Source organism: Suricata suricatta, chromosome 8, assembly GCF_006229205.1.
Source record: "Suricata suricatta isolate VVHF042 chromosome 8, meerkat_22Aug2017_6uvM2_HiC, whole genome shotgun sequence".
Lineage (NCBI taxonomy): Eukaryota > Metazoa > Chordata > Mammalia > Carnivora > Herpestidae > Suricata > Suricata suricatta.
Genome location: NC_043707.1, coordinates 121,250,266 through 121,256,579, shown reverse-complemented (window position 1 = coordinate 121,256,579; position 6,314 = coordinate 121,250,266).

Sequence of the window (6,314 nt, the reverse complement as noted above, 5' to 3'; positions counted from 1 at the left end):
CTGTGCTGACAGCTAGCTCAGAGCCTGGAGCCTGCTTCGGATTCTGTGTCTCCCCCTCTCTGTCTGCCCCTCACGCTCTGTCTCTCTGTCTCTCAAAAATGAATAAAACCGTTAAAAATGTTTTTAATGTTTTAAAATTTATTTTTGAGAGAGAGAGAGAGACAGAGCACCACTGGAGAGGGGCAGAGAGAGAGAGAGGGAGACTCGGAACCAGAGCCCACTTTAAGAATTACTATGTGATACTGTGCAGGCTTTGGAGTCAGAATGGTCTGAAGTCTAACTCACTTGGCTAATGAGTACATGATTATGAGCCCATTAGTAATCTGAGAGAAATTCAAACCAAAAGCAATATTCTACTTACCAGCTACCAGCTATCAGGAAATTGGACAATGCCAGCTCCCAACTGGGTGTGGGAACTTGGAGACCTAGAAAGTCTCGAGTAACTCGGCGCGAGCGTAGACTGCTACAGCCATTCCAGAAGTGATTTGGCAGCTCTACGTTCAATTACATAGGAGTGCAGCCTCTGACCATGGAATGTCCCAGCTGGGTATACATCCCAGAGAAAGCCTCACACTGGTCCAGAGGGGGGCATCTGGAAGGATCTCCTCACAGCATTGTTCACAGAAAAGAGAGCGGAGGAACCTGTGTCCATCGCCAGCGGAACAGGTAAGTAACATGCAGGCGCACACGATGGAGGGCCAGGCAGATGTTTGCATGAGTGAACTAGACACACTCACTTCAACACGGCTGAATTATAAAAATAATGCCGTGTGAGAGAACAATGAGACACAAAAGACAGTCCATAGCCCAATTTATGTAAATCATACCTTTAATGTAAATTTGAAAAGAATACACACAGAAAATAACACTACGTTTCCCAAGGTTACATACAAAGTCGAAGTCTTCTTGAAGCCTCTAGACTGTTATGGGAAGTGATGACAGAAAATAACAGGCATTCAAACAGAAAAATGCACAAGAGAAGCATCTAGCAAAATGCAGGTAAAAATAGGATCAATGCTTCCACAGACATAAAAAGGATGAGATTGTGGGACACCTGTGTGGCTCAGTCAGTTGAACATCTGATTTCATCTCAGGTGGTGATCTCCCGGTTCCCAAGTTCGAGCCCTGTCCGTAGCGTGGAGCCTGCTTGGGATTCTCTCCTGATCTCTCTCTGCTCCTCCCCCACTTGGGCTCTGTCTCTCTCAAAAGTAAATAAAGATTTTTAAAAAATGATTTGTAAAATCAAACATGTCTATCTATGTATATATAAGGATGAGATCATGCCATTTGAGACAACATAGATGGACCTAGAGGGTATTATGTGAAATGAAACAAGTCAGACTGAGAAAGACAAATACCATATTACTTCACTCATAAATGGGAATCTTAATAAAGTGAATAAACGAACAAAAAACAGAATCAGACCTATGAATACAGAGAACAAACTGATGGTTGCCAGAGGGGTGGGTGGAGGGTGGGGTGGTTGGGCAAAATGGATGAAGGGGAGAGGGAGCTACAGACCTCCGGTTACGAAATGAGTAAGTCAGGGGAATAAAAAGTGCAGCATAAAGAATACAGTCAAGGATATTGTAATAATAATGTAGTGGGAAAGATGGTAGCTATACTCGTGGTGAGCACAGCGTAATGTAGAACCTTCTCAAATCACTACGTTGTTCACCCGAAACTAATGTAACGTTGTGTGTGATACTCGATTTTTTTTTAAGAAAGGATCTACACATTCCAGTCTACCAAGCCATTGCTCTGTGACCTTGGATAAGTCATTTCCCTCCTTAGTGCTTTTTTTTCTCATCTGGAAGATGGAAGATCTAAGCCTTCACATGCCGTGAGATGAAAGCCGTCTACAGAGAAAGTCAAGTGTGCTGGAATGAAAAGGAGTCAGGCTGACTCAGCTGTTTACTGCGTGGCCTTGAAAATCTCTTAACTCTTTAAGCCTCAGCTATAAATAAAGCGGTCAAGGCAGGCTTCACAGCAAGGGGACATTCGAACAGTCTGGATGGAGGTGAAGGAGTGAGTCATACAGATAGATATCTGGGGGGCCGAGTGGGGGGCGGTGTAGAAGTAATTCAGGCAGAGGGAAGAGTCAAGTTTTATCCATAGGTGATGATGCGAAATTCCCGACAGTGCCTGGCACACAGGAAGTGGTCAGCCCTTTCTCTCCTCTTATGAAGACCTCAGGATCCAGGAGACCACTTAATGCACCTCTTAGCTCTAGCGACCATGGCAGTCTGGCTTCGGAAATTCTTTGAGACGCTGCGTTCATGTACACCGTCTACCTGCGGGACCACTCCTAACTGCCCACAGGTGTCTCAGCCCAGAAAAAAAGCTCTTGCTTCCAGGGCTTGAGCCTCCCTGGGGAGCCCAAGAGCCCTCCAAGAGGAAACTAGAAACCGCAAGGCGGGGCCCTCAGGAGATCTCTAACCCAGCACACACCAAAGGCAGGCTGGTGCCTGTAGGGGCTTGGGCGAGGGTACGGTCACATGGCGTGAGAGAGGGAAGGGACCCGTATTTACTAACACAGATCTAGGTTTTGAATATTATTCTGCCATGTACTAGCTCTTACCTGAGCTCCTCCAAGCCTCAATTTCCCCATTTGCAAAATACGCACGAAGAGACCAATTCTGTACAAAGGTGACGAGGACTCAGTGAGAGAAGACTTGTGAAAGCCGGAAGCAAATATCTGGGCTCAACAGAAAGTAAGTCCTCTCCCTCTATACCAAGTGCCTATGCGGTAGCCACAATCTCGTTGTCTTTTATTCAGCTTAGCACAGGCACTAGACCAAAACAGATGCTCTATAGGTGTATTTTTGGACGGTTGGATGAAGGGATAGATGGATGGATATGATGTGAAGAACAAAGGCAAAAGAAAGAGAAAAAACTTAAATGTCCTTACAACTTACAGCCCATGGACAAGTACTTGAGACAGGCAGGCAGCGTGACCTTCCTCCGGGAACTCAACTGCCCCATGTTGATACTTTAGGGCAGGCAAAAGGCCAGCTTAGCTTGGCACTAGCCCACCCTCCAGCTCCTGTAAGTCTTCTTTAGCGTATAAAAATCCCTTTGGAGGGGCACCTGGGAGGCTCGGTCCATTAAGCATCCAACTCCTGATTTCAGCTCAGGCCATGACCTGAGCCCCACGTCAGGGTTAGTGTGGAGCCTGTTTGGGATTCTCTCTCCCTCTCCCCCTGCCCCTCACCTACTCCTGCTCTCTCTCGCTCTCTCTCTCTCTCTCTCTCTAAAAAAGAATTAAGTAAATAAAGCATAAATAAAAACGGGGCGCCTGTGCGGCTCAGTCGGTTGAACTTCCAACTTTGGCTCAGGTCATGATTTCACGGTGCATGAGTTCAAGCCCCACATCGGACTCTACTGACAGCTCAGAGCCTGGAGCCTCCTTTGGATTCTGTGTCTCCCTCTCTCTCTGTCCCTCCCCCACTCACACTCTGTCTCTCTCTCTCTCTCAAAAATAAATAAACATTAAAAAAATAAAAACCAAAAACCTTTTTGGAAACATTCTTTATCTCTACCTCCTCAAGGCATAGGTTAGCAATCATACTCCAAGCTTATGGCCCACTGATAAACATCTGAAGGGTGTCGTGCCTGAGAATTTACTAGGTGGTTGTAAACGACCTTATCCTAACAACAGTTAGCCCCTCAAGGTCCTGGAAACCTTGTTTCCATAGTCCTTAGAGACTTACACTATCCCCAGCCCCCCCAAATTGAAAGTATATAATCCGTCACTCCTCACAACCCCCTTGCAGCTCTTTCTGCCCACAGGTTTTACCCCCGTGCTTTAATAAAACCACCTTTTTTGCACTGCAGATGTCTCAAGAATTCTTTCCTAACCATTAGCTCCCGGACCCCAACATTTCACATCAGATGGATGGGTGACCGGGTAGGGGGGAGGGTGGTTCACTGGCAGGAAGGACGTCAAGGGAAACGTGACTTGTATTACAGCGATACCAAGTCTGCACAAAAACCAAATGTTTTACAAGAGGGTGTTTTTATATCTGTAGCTTTAGGTCTCGAACACAAATATAACATAGAGAAGTAAAAACAAGCGTGAGCATGCCCAGTTCTAGTCGACTGCGCTCCGCTTATCACTCTTGAGTCTGTGACTCATCTCGATGAGGTGAGGGACTTGTCTACATCAGCCTTCTCCAACTAGTTCCCCGTGCACAGGCCCCGAAGGGCATGTACATGTCACAATGTCTGCAAATGCTGCACCCTGCAGAAGCAAGCTTCGGAGACAGACAGACCTCAATTCTAGACCTTGTATGAGAAACTGTGATTACATAGATGGTTAAGATTCAGACACTGCCCCCAGGATTGGAAAGACAGATATTGAAACAGAAAAACTTCAAAAACCATAGTAATTAAGACATAAATGGGGCACCTGGGGTGCTCAGTCAGTAGAACATCCTACTTCGGCTCAGGTCATGATTTTGCAGTTCATGAGTTCAAGCCCCACATCAGACTCTGTGCAGACAGTTAAGAACCTGGAGCCTGCTTCGGATTCTGTCTCTTTCTCTCTACCCATCCCCTGCTCACACTATCTTTCTCTATCTCAAAATAAATAAACATTAAAAAAAAAAGACATAAAAAAGTTGGACCCTCCCAGCCCTAATGCTGGAAGAAGGAAGCCAATTACTTTCCCTGGAGGCATTCAGGAAGGCTACCTGTAGGAGGTGTCCTGGGGGTGGTCAAGAAGAGAAAGCACCTGAGAAGGAAGGTCACAAGCAGGCTGAGGTCTCCAGGGAGGAAAGATGGCTGTTTCAGAGTGGTAAGGAGGTCAGCTGGGCTACACCCTTAAATATTCCTTCCTCCCCACCCCCACCCCCCGCTCCTGGGCCTTGGGTGGGAGCCAGACCCTGGCCTCTGTGTTGTGGCAACATTCTGAGAGAAGCAAGGAGGCAGTCACAAATTACCTTGTCAGAACTATCTGACTTACTCTTTATTGAGCACTTACTGAATGCAGGCCCTGTGCACTTTGTACACATCACAGCTGCATTTGCTAAAGCAAGCCATGCCGGCCAGGGGGGTAGGAGGGGCCTAGAGATAGCACGCCACCACCATTTTGTATCTTAATAGTTACATTTTATGTTTATGTTCATCTTGCATGGGTGGCAGGTGGCATTCATTCGCACTTATAATTTACTCACAAAACATGCTTTTCAATAGATTTAAGTTTTAAAAAGTGACTCAGTTCAGGGGCGCCTGGGTGGCTCAGTCAGTTGAGCATTCAGCTCTTGATTTTGGCTCAGTTCCTGGGGTCGGGCCTGTTGGGCTCTGCACTGAGTGTGGAGTCTGCTTAGGAATCTCTCTCCCTCTCCCTCTGCCCTTCTCCTGTACACCCTCTCTTTCTCCCTTAAAAAAATAATAAATCAGGGGCTCCTGGGTGGCTCAGTCGGTTAAGCGTCCAACTTTGTCTCAGGTCATGATCTCACGGTTCGTGGGTTCGAGCCCCACATCAGGCTCTGTGCTGACAGCTAGCTCAGAGCCTGGAGCCTGTCTTCAGATTCTGTGTCTCCCTCTCTCTCTGACCCTCCCCCACTCACGCTGTCTGTCTCTCTCAAAAATAAATAAAAACATTTAAAAAATTAAAAAGTGACTCAGTTCAGAGAAAAAATATTTATAAAATAACCATACAGATGGATGGTACATGGATATTGAAAAACTGTGAGGAGGGTACAAATGACTGAAACGCAAGGAACACGGTGCTTTAATATCCAAGCATTAATCTCGTTCGGAGATGACTTGCAGGTTACAGATACTCATTCAAATAGGCTGAAGCAAAATAAGGGAATGTATCCTGACAAGGGACTGTCACGGGACCCAGAGGAAGAAATGCAGATGTTGTTGGGCTTAGAGAAGGGCCTGGCCTGGAGGAGGAGGGCGGAGCCCCCCACCCCCCAGCACCAGGCCCTCCTCTCTCCAGGCTTCTGGTCTCCCTCTGGTCTCTGCTTTGCTCTGTGCGGTTCCATCTTCTCTCTGTGCAGCGCAGATCTCTCCATTATGTTCCTGCGGTCACCCACCCTCCCCCGCCCCACCTCATACCACAGACACACACACACACGTAGACAGGCACACACACGCACAGCTCCAGCAGGGTATTCTGACTGGCCCACCTGGGGCCACATGCCCACGCCTCATCCATTCGGCTCCTAACAGAGGATCAAGGGGAACACCTTCTCAGCAAAAGGAAGGATCTGCGGATGAGCAATCATCCTGACCAAGAGGTATCTGCCTCGGCATTCGTGGTTTATAACAACCCTATGAGGTAGGAAATGCAGCTTACA